General features: G+C 37.2%; 1 long non-coding RNA gene across 1 annotated transcript; it reads right to left on the minus strand.

Annotated features, from left to right (window-relative positions):
- Window positions 1-5,930: 5,930 nt before the first annotated feature.
- Window positions 5,931-7,916, minus strand: LOC127080114 (uncharacterized). The gene is made up of 2 exons (XR_007788007.1): window positions 6,708-7,916; window positions 5,931-6,193 (listed from the first exon to the last, which is right to left on the minus strand). It is a non-coding gene; the product is annotated as an uncharacterized LOC127080114 (long non-coding RNA).
- Between the last annotated feature and the right edge of the window lie 3,593 nt (window positions 7,917-11,509).

Below are 11,509 nucleotides of genomic sequence, written 5' to 3' on the forward strand. Positions count from 1 at the left end.
TCTGGAACTTAGGTGTGACAATTTGTGTCACACCTCATTATGTCAACTTGCTGGATTTTTTTGAGTGACCTATACTTGTTGGATTAATGTGAAATTTTGCATGATGGTTGATTAACATGTTGAGATGCTATATGAATTTTTGTGGAATTTTACATTGCATTTTCAAATTGTTTGGTATTTTTCATCTCTGGTGGTTGAAATTGCAAGTTCATGTGACATAGGTTGGTAGATTGAGTGGGAAATGCTCATGTGGTACTGTATAAACATGAGATTTGACATGCTTGTAATAGACACATGATAGGACACCCCTGTTTTGGTCTCATCCATTTCTTTGTTGTTTTCATCAAGTTATGAATTTTTGAAGTGGAAGCATGTATTGATGGTGTGAATTGGAGCATGTAATTGTGTCTGTTTTTGTTGATTTTCATTGACGTGGTTTCATTTGCCCAATTGAGCTCAAATTTGACATGGTAGACCTTGATTATCCCCTGTTTAGGTGTAATTAATTTGAGAATTTTTGGATGTGTTTTGATGTGGATTTGAATGCAATACTTCTGTTGGTATATTTGATGCTTCCTTTGAACCAATATGGATTGTTTTGTGCATGAATTGGATATGGTGGATGATATAAACATGAGACCAATGATGTTTGTTCTTGTTTGATGTTAATTTGATGTTGGTTGATGAATACCTTGCTGTTTTAGATTTTTTCTTGCTTTTGGACCCTAGGCTTGGCCTAGTGGTCTAGTTGCTAATATTTGCTTGATTTTTCAGGATCAAAAAGCAATGCACATGGATAATGGTCCAAATCAATTTTGATTGATGTTGTTGATGTTTGTACACTAACATAGCATTGTTTTGTAGGTGTTGAAGCTTGGGCTTAAGCCTTGAGCTTGCCTTGTGTTGTGCATAGTTTGTTTAAGCTGGTTAACTGTTTATTGTTTACAGTTTGTCTGATTGAGTACTGACTGAGTTTGATTGTTTCCAGGTACTTTAGTTGCTCAGTTCCTTGTGAACTATTGCTTTGCTTTGCTTTGCTTAAGCAACTTGCATAGAGGTATAATTCTCTAAACTTCATGTAGTCTGGAGACCCTGCTGTTACCGGGCCGGGCAAATAAATGTCTGAAGTCCTCCTTAAGAGGCAATGATTGTGGTTGTTTATTTTTAAGCCCAAGCAGGTGAAAGTCCTTTAAATAAGGCAATTGGTGGAAGGTAGGGGTATGCAGTCTACCCCCCACTATTCAGTGAGTCTTCTCCTTGCTCCCATTACATGGTTGTAGCATTGAGATCAAAAGCCCAAGATCCTGTGCAGTGCACATTGAGTCAGAGTCATCGAGTATAAAAGGGTTCCCCTATTCTGGACCCATGCTCATTTGTCAGACGCTCTCCCTGGTTAGGGATATGAGCTGTGAGGTCTGATCCTCACTTCACCTTTTCATCTGCTTCACCTTAGCCTCGTAATGGCAAGGTTAAGAGCAAAACCAGCCTGTACAGACGACTCGCTTCGGCGATCAAACCCCATTGATTGAGCCTCTTGTGTGGTTATAGCGCGTGCTATGTGGATATCTGATTGAGATGCTTGTTCTCATTTGGTGTATGATATATGATTGTATGCTTGTGTGCTAGCTTCTTTCCTGGTTAGGTTAGTTTGCTTATGCAAGTAGGATAGAAAACCGAACTTAGGGTAAACGATGCATGACAACATTAGGCTCGAGTCTCAGCTCCCTAGTCGCGTGTCTTTCCCCGGTTTCTGGTTAGCAATTTAGTCCCTTTCAGGGGAACTACATCGCCCTGATCCTCGTTCCAGACGAGGTATGTAGGCAGGTGGTCGTGCGAGACCACTCCGGGCAACCTTTTTATTTTTTGCGTGCGTTTACTTGTTATCTGACTGTGTGTTTTGGTTCGGATGCCGACGTAAGCCCAGGATTGGCTGTCGGGCTCCATGTTTGCCCTTTTGAGTGTGTTTTGGTTCGGATGCCGACGTAATTCCATCCAGTGGTCGTCGGGCTCCATGTTTGCCATCTGATTGTTTGCTTTGTGTTGTTTGGCGTGCGTAAGCCGAACTACAGTGGCTCTGATTCTTGTTCCAGACAAGATATGTAGGCATAAGGTGCGATACCTTATCGAGCCCGTTTCTCCTAACCCCACCTGCGTTCCCCGTGTGTGTGTGTGATGTTTAGCAACCTATTCTTTATTCTAGGACGTGGATCCCGTCGAGTACGACGGACGTGAGGGGTGCTAATACCTTCCCCTTGCGTAACCGACTCCCGAACCCATTCTCTTGGTCGCGAGACCATGTCTTTTCCAGGTTTCTCTGAGCGTTTCCTTTCCCTATCTTGGGATAAATAACGCGCAGTGGCGGCTCTGTGTGTTTTTATTTTCGAGTCTCGCCGGTTGATTTTTCGCAGGATGCGACAATATGCTCCCACTATTTTACTCAAAACAAATGACCCTCACCATTTGATTCGGAAAATCCCGTTGAAAGATTTTCTAGTGGGTCGAGATCCATATTTCACTTTGTTTTAAGTCCGCGTAGGCGGATTACACAAAACTAGGTTATTTAAGTAGGAACTCCTTCCAATTGTATCTAATACGATTCTCGAATATTTTAGTTGGGTGAATAACTCCTTATTCCAATCCATCACATGGATCATTTCCAACTCTTGCTTCTAAGCATATATAATCTTATTATAATTTGTTTAGTTAAGTTTGACCCATTGTTTTAACAATTGGATATTACAATTATCCCATCGCACCTTACTAATATAGAACATGCACCTCGCGTAGGCGAAACCTACATTATCTGATACTAGTCTTGATGAGTGCCAAAACTTGGAAAGCATAAACTTAATATTTAATTTGAGGGAATTTGCAATTATTCTGATCTCACCGGCTTATTTATCATATAAATCGTCTCTCACATGCATCAACATACATACATAATGAAACAGTTATGGCCCCTAGCGCAATTGTTCTCCCAAGCCAACGAGAGAACCTAAGCTAACCTAATAACGATCTAAGCTTCTCCAAACAAGATCTTCAAGGTTGTCCTCCTTTGATATTGAATTCTTCTCTTTCTTCATAACATTACATTACATAAAAGAAACTCGTTTTACATACGAGGGAGTGAGATGAGAAAAGAAGTTACATTAAGAGATTAAAAGATAGGCACGACATGCAGGTCGTATTTTAAAACCCAAAACAAAATAAAGGAAAACTAAGGTCATAACCGATCACCACAAGACAATAATAATAAACACATTATTATTATTAATTTTAATTCTTTTAATTTATTAAAAACAAATTAAATTTCGGCGACCGATCACACTACGCAGAGTTAGCCGGGGGTCCGCTGCCCGGTCAGCGGACGGTGGTTCCGAAAATTTTAATGAACAATTCATTTGAAATCGACGTTGTTTTTCGCATCAACACTTGATACTTTAAAGCACAACTCTTGCGCAGTCACAATCCTAATCATATAACTCTTTGACAACGCAACCCTTGTGCCGTCATTAACCCTAATGCATAACTCTTTACCAACACATCCCTTGTGCCGTCATTAACCCTAATGCATAACTCTTTGACAACACAACCCTTGTGTCGTCATTAACCCTAATGCACCAATTTCAGACCGTTAAACACATTTCGATTGTTGATTCAGTATGATTGATCAATACGTCATTGCTTCACCATACTAATGTCGGATCAAGAAGCAAAGGACCATTGATTGCTCAAAGGAAAACAACCATTAAGTGTTTGAATGAATGAAACAGAAACAGTATATCATATATGTTGTATTTTGCATCAGGATTACTTATATCATATATATAACTTGATCGATCTCAATTTAATTACTCGTTTATTCTTTGATTCATTCTGTCTTTTAATCGTATTAATACAGAAAATACAGAAAATAAACAGCTATCAGATGCATGGTTTCGTAAGTGGCTCTGATACCACTGAAGGAGAAGGGCGATCCAAAACGCGGCGGAATTTAAAATTTCTCCTTTAATGATCGTTACGAATGGGCATGATCAGTGATAGAATCGTTACCTCTTGTGGCAATTGTAACCTTTGATGCGGATCTACGGAGCGATCACGAACGTTGAACAATGACAACACCTCTACTCAGCACGAACGGATTCCTTCAATCTCAGTGTTAGCTACTACGAATGAAGGCTTTGAGTGAGTGAGAGAGAGAGAGATAGAGAGAGAGAGAGAAACGAAATTGCAACTGCTCAAATGCTTCTACACAAGGGTTCTATTTATAGAACCACTTGTGTGGGCTGCAAGCTAAAAAGCCCACTCAAGTGTATATGGCCCATATCTTATAATATGCCAAAATCACTTAAGCGCGTGGTACCTTACCATATTTCGTATTCTACTTAAGTACACTGTACCTTACGATGTTATACAATTCACTTAAGGGCACCGTACATTACGGTATTCCTTAGTTACTCTATCTCTCATCAATCCGTCCTTTGTGTGTGACCCTGTAGGTTTTCGCGGCATTGGCAATTATATTAAATCACGTATTTAACATAATAAACAGTGAGCGGTATCTAGCAACACATCACTAATACCCAAGACACAAAAATGTCATGTGATCTGACAAATCCTTCTGTGATAATAATTATGTGTATAATTACCTTTTTGCCCTTATGTCTATATTGAACACAAGGCATAGACTGTGTCATCCTTGTCCAGTTCAACATTGGGCCCATAGACATTTATCATGTTACGCAGGATGGGCAAATTCCATCTAGGTCACTCATGTCCCTTAGCATGCTTCGTGGAGTACCCATCAACTGTCTTTATGGTCATCCAATTATGGACAACATTTGATCAGCAATAAGGCACTCGACTCTACATCTAGGGTCCATAGTGGTTTCAGGTCGAAGGGTGGTATACACCATTATCACCATGAGAATAACTTATGACACTTTGCATAACATTCTATATAGTATTCTCATAGCGGGTCAATCCAGTATAAATATTACTCTTAATATTCATACCTATGTTTTAGACTTCATAACTCCTTATCCATGATCCATGAGATGTGATCATCAGTCTATATACATAATAGTTTTAATGCTTTAATGTTATCCCACTTCACAATAAAGCTCGACTACGGATACTTTAAGAATAATGTCCTTAGGTTTAATGTGATCTCATGATTAAGTCACACTTGATACATTAAACGGACTATCTATTCTAGGGACTTTATTAAACAAACATAATAAAGAAAAATCCTTTTATTATTAATAAATAATTCGATACAAGTACCAAAAGTATTGGCCTCTAGGGCTTACACCAACAATGTGCCTTTGGATCATATGACTTGCATTTCATATCATTGATGGACCACTTGTGTTAAATCCTTGCATCTTGGCCTTGACCTAGCCAAAACCCTAGTTCATTGGATTTGGTTGTTGACCACTATGTCATGCATCATAAACATCAAGTGTGTTATTTGTTCATGGAAATCATTCATCAAGTTGATCATTGGCTTTACATGCCTACATGATTAAAGATTCATCTGATCCAAGGTCTTGTTCAAGGTTTCATCCATGTCATTGCATTCTATTTTTCCATTCAAGTCCATTGATCCTAGGCCTATGCTGCATTAAAATTTCTTGGTCTTTGCTTCATGGTTCATTGGCTCATGATCTCCTAGTCTATTGGTCTCATTATTTCATAGTACATTCTAGTCCATTGTTCTCATTGTTCATTATGCATCCTTAGTACATTAACATATGATTCAAGTTGCATTCTTGGTCCATAAATATTTGATTCAATGTGCATTATCCTAGTCCATTGGCCCATGTACATTCATAGTTCTTCGATAATTTAATCCATTAGTCCATTCATGATTCATTTCAAGATTGATTCTAACATAGAAAGTAAGGCATTTCTTGTTCTTTGAACCATTTCTATTCAAAAATCTTTTTCATACATTCAAGTGTAATTTTACATTGTCCATACAAAAGAAATACAAAAAAAAATACATTGTTTGCCAAAAGTTGACTTTTGGTCAACCAGTTCACCAAAGTCAACAAACCTATTTTTTTATCTCCTAAACCCTAATGTATATTGAATCTTCACTATTGCATCCTTCCATGTGATTCCATGATCAATTTCTTCATGAGCAAGAAAACCTCACTTTTGCACCAAATATTGCTTCTTGCCATGCCTTGAATGTCCAATTGTCAAGCCAACAGCCATGCATTCAAGCATACGTACATACATCATTCAAACAAGCATACATTGTAGAGTATGAACATTCATTAAACAATCCATGCATCATTATCATCATTCACTAATGGTCATCAATCTAAAGTCAAGGCAAATAACTTTCCTACACTAGAAGCTGACATGTCAACATGGCAATGCAAGTTTCATTGGATCAAACATTGAGCAGGCAATGCATTTATTTCAGCAGAGATTACACCAAGTGTTATCAACATAATTCAGTACACAAAATTAATGTTGCAGCCATTTTTTACAAGACCTTATTTCAACCACATTACAAACATCTCATAACGGTCCTAACCTAAGCAGCCATGGGTTCCACAGAAAATGGAACCTGGTTTTTTACAATACCTTATTTAAACCATATTACAAACATCACATAATAGTCCTAACCATAATACATACCCTCACCAATATGTAACAACAATTATCATGCAAGAAAAAAGTGAAGAAACCTGATTTCACCAAGTCCAACAGGTCACCTACAACTTGCAGTTTCCAAACAAGCCATGCCTTACACCAAAACCGGTTGCAGTCAGTTGAACTATAATCAATCACCACCTGACCTAACTTAACTTAAGTTCTAACAATAACAAATTACAACTGAGTCAAAACCACAACCAGTCACTTGCAAAACCTGCAATTTTCCAAACAAGACACATTGAAACATAACCTGCAACATGTTCAGCAGATCATCAACACAATTCCACATAACTTTGATACAAATCACCTGCAATAGCCAATCCTTATTTGATTCACTAACTAACAATAACTAACACCTAATACAACTAACATAAAACATTGTGATTTAACTGCAGAAAATTGAGTGTAACAGAAAAATGATCCCTAACTGAAAATCATGACTATCAATGATTAACAGAGTTAGAACCTCTAACTAACTTTCCACTTTGATAATTTATAGAGTTTGATTTGTTAAATCTATCTCTCTCCTATAAATAGTTCATCACCCTTCAATTTTCTATCACCCTTTCATTCGCTCAAAAAACAAAAATCATGCATTCTCTTTCAATCTCAATTCTCCCTAAATCTTACACCTCAACTTTCTCTCAATCGCACACTCTACACTCCACTCTTCCACTCTCAGAGCACACGGAAGGAGAAGGAACTCAAGGCACGCAAGAAGAAGAAGAGTCAAAGCTAAGAAGAAGAGGAATTAGAGTAGCAGAAGGAGGAATTTATATCGAAGATTCGTACCTGAACTTGTTCATATATCTCCATTTGATCCGATCTAAGCAGCCTTCTTCTCCGGAAGGTAGGTGCATTTTCTTCACCATTTGGCTTCATTCTTGTTACCACCATGTATCATAGGGGTGGAGGAATCAAATCTCTAACCTTAGGGACTTTGATTCCTTCATTCAATCATTTAATTTTTAGTTTCATGGTTAGGTTTCATAAGAGGTTTGGCACGATTTGGAAAACTTAGGAGGTTTCAGATGAACTCAGTGTGGGATTCTATTAGCGCATGAAAAATGGATTGAATTGGTGTATCTGGTTTTGATGTTTGATGTTCCACCACCACCAGTGGTGAGCCCCGACGCGGTGGAGGAGGATGATATTAGGTGATGATGGACTGAGCATAAGGAGAATGTGAAAAACGTTTAACACGTGCTCATTCTCGAGCTGAGTCTCTCTTTCCTTCACAATTTCGTTTTGGGCTCACTAACTCCCCTTAAGCCCAAAATTTTGCTTTTGGCAGCCTCATTTCATTGCACACCTCCCTGATTTCACAAGTTGAATGGCAAATGGGCCTTATTTTTGACCATGCGTTCATTGCTCTTTGCACACTTTATATTCAGCAAACCCCCCTATTTTTAACTCTTATCTTTTGTTTTTTTTAATTGTTTTTTTCATAATAATTTTTATCATTCATATTTTGAATAGTAAAAACTCATTAATTTTTTAATACACATTGTTAGAATTAATATAGTTTTAGTTTTTAGAATAAATGATAATTGTTTTCTTGTTTTTTTGGAATTTAATTGGATATAATCATGTTTACCATGTTAATTAGGATTTTAATTTCTTTTTAGGTTTAATCCTTGTAGTTAATTGATAATCAATATATCATTCACATGTTCCCTTAATTTTAGGTTAATTTTTAGAATCAAGATTAGCATGATTTGATTAATTCATTAGGATTTTTAAACCACCAATCCATTGTATATAGTTCATAATTGATTTTCATCCCCACTAATTGACTTGATCAAAATTCACTTTGGTCAACCAAATCCTTTGATTTGTGCTTATTCCCTAAGCCTATTCAAGTGATTAAAAGACCCTTGATCACTTGATAAGGCAAGTCCCTTGTATTGAAGCTGCATTGGATATCAAGACATCAATTCAAGATAAAGGCTTCAGACTTCAAGTCAATACAAGTCAAGCATTACAGACATACTAGACTATTATTCCAGCACAACAAAGGTGTGTCAACACTTGTCAATCACAATTCAAATTGTGTGCCATAAGCCTTAAGTAGTAGAGAGTGGGTGAGAGGGAGCATTCATATCCTCATTCTGAATATCTTTGGGTACGGGACGAACGACCCAATTACTTAAAGTATTCTCATCTACTCATATACTTTAGTACAATTCGAATTAAATGATTGTCAAGTCTCCTCCTACAACAAGCAACATTGCATCATCAGGATCAATAAATAGGATCTTCTTCAACACTTCTTAATCATGATGAGAGTTACACACCACGAGCCTTAAGCAACGAAGAATGATGAGAGTGAGCATTCCTATCCTTGTCTAGAGTATCTTTGAGTACGGGGCGTAGGCCCTAATTTCTTAAAGTATTTTCTTTCTTTCATAGACTTTAGTGCAATTCGAATCAAACAACTGACAAGTCTGCTTCAACACTGCAATACCATTGCTTCATTAACTACACTCTCCTCTTTGGATCTAGTATCATACTTACCTCCTTGATATTCATACCTCTTTTGGGTTAATCACCTCATGGTCAAACCCCATCTCAGAATCAATTGCTTCATGCATTGCCTATACAGTTATAGACTTTGGCATCTTTTTTCCTTTTCCTATACAGTTATAGACTTTGGTATCTTCTTTCCTTTGCCCATACAGCTACAAACTTTAGCATCCTTTTTTCCTTGCCTATAAAGTTACAGACTTTGGCATTCTTATTCCTTTCCATGTATAGTCATAGACTATGGCAAGCTCTCTTTTTCCCTATAGAGTTACAGACTCTAGCAACCCTGCTTTTTGCCTTAAAAGTTACAGACTTTGGAAAATATGCATTTCATGGTAGAGTTACATACTCTGACCTCTTTTCATCATGCATATACAATTACAGACTTTGGTTATAGTTCATTCTGCCTTATAAAGTTACAGACTTCGACATTCATGTTTTCCTGCTTTATATAGTTACAGACTATGGCACACTTGTGCATCTATCCCATTAGAGTTACAGACTCTAGAAATATATTTCTTGCCCCTGTAGAGTTACAGAATCTGGCAAGCTTCCTTGCACTCGGCCTTGTAGATGTATAGACTCGGGCTACCTTTCTTTTTCCCTATAGAGTTACGAACTCTGGTAGTCATCTATTTTAGCCCTGCAGAGTTACAGACTCTGGTTATCTCTCATTCTGCTCTGTAGGGTACAAACCCTGGCAAACATATTTTCCTACCTTCTAGAGTCTCAAACTTTGGTAGCATCCTTGTTTCATACCATGCTTTCACTATTCAAACAACACTTGCCATTTTATCACTTTGGATAATTACCATACATTGGTTAATGCCACACTCTTTCTATTCAAGCAATTTACTTCACCTTTTGGCAACCCAATCAAATCCCTTTCTTTATTCCGTATTAGTTCCATGAACTACGGAGCTCTGACCTTCTCATTGCACTATGAGAATACGTAGGCACGGGGGTTCGAATTCTTCGGGAGCATATTTATCATTATTTTCTTCTTTCCCTTTATCCTTTCGCAAGTAATCTTTAGATAATAACACTCATTCGAGCAAAGAACAATCAAAATGGTTCCCATTGAGTACAACGGTGTAAGGGGAGCTAATACATTCCCCTGGCATAACTGACTTCCTTACCCATTTTCTTTTCCCCTGGGTTTTATCGATATTTTCCCTTTCCTTAGGAAATAAATAAAGTTTGATGGTGACTCTGCTGTATCTTCAAGCGTGCGATACGCTCGGCTATTTTTTGCGTAGCTTCAATATCTCAGTAATAAAAAGATCAAACCCACAAGGATTGCTTTCGAATAAGCCAATAATTATGCAATATAAAAGAAAATAGTAAATGGGGTTTTTTTCAGGTTTCATAATGGAAAATAAAATACAAGTTTTTAAATAGAAATATTAAGACAATCAGGTTGTATATCGAAATCCCTTATCCTCTCTTGTTGATGTATAATGCCTTGTATCAATCTTATCCTTATAATCTCACGGAGAATTAACAAAACTTTTATAACTGATCCCTCACGAAATAACTCACTAATCATTACTTGGATCTTCTTATTCCTAGTCCCCCAGCGTAAGCAAGATTAGGCGATGTACATAACGTTAATTCCCTATGCCACAATTTGGGGTCTCCTTTCCCTATTTAACAAGCATTAGTAGAACAGTTTCCCTAGGTACAACAGATAGGCTAAGGGTCAGTAATCCATATGTGTCCAATATCATATTAATAGAGTATCTCCAATAAAACACATTAAAAACAAGAAGCAAATAAATAAGATTATAGATCAATAGGTTCATATAATGGTCAAATCAACATGGAATCCAACAATATAGAAATAGGTTCATCCTAACACAGCCTAACCTAAAAGAATTTAGCTACTCATAATGAAATTAAAAATACCACAATTGATAGACAAAGATAACATAAGAAGTTCCTTGAATAAATGGTCTCCAATGGCTTGAAATGCTCCAAAAATCACCACTTGTGCTCTCTAATTCGTGCTTCAATCTCAAATTTTTGTAACCCTTTCTCTCCCCTTGAAAAAGTGTAGAAAATCCCCTTTTAAAGCAATCAAATGGATCAGAAACGCGTTAGAAAAATGCCCAAAAAAGTACCATCATGTGCGTCAATATTTCATCGTGCACGTGATTTTGAACATGTTGCATCGCACGCGTGATACTTTATGTCGCGCGTGAGATTATTTCAGAATGTAGATTCTCTTAGCTTCATTTTTAAAATAAAAATAAAACACATCAAAACAAGTTAGGGAACTCCATGTATGACCAGTTTACTGGGCATA

Source organism: Lathyrus oleraceus, chromosome 5 (assembly GCF_024323335.1).
Source record: "Lathyrus oleraceus cultivar Zhongwan6 chromosome 5, CAAS_Psat_ZW6_1.0, whole genome shotgun sequence".
NCBI classification, from domain to species: Eukaryota; Viridiplantae; Streptophyta; class Magnoliopsida; order Fabales; family Fabaceae; genus Lathyrus; species Lathyrus oleraceus.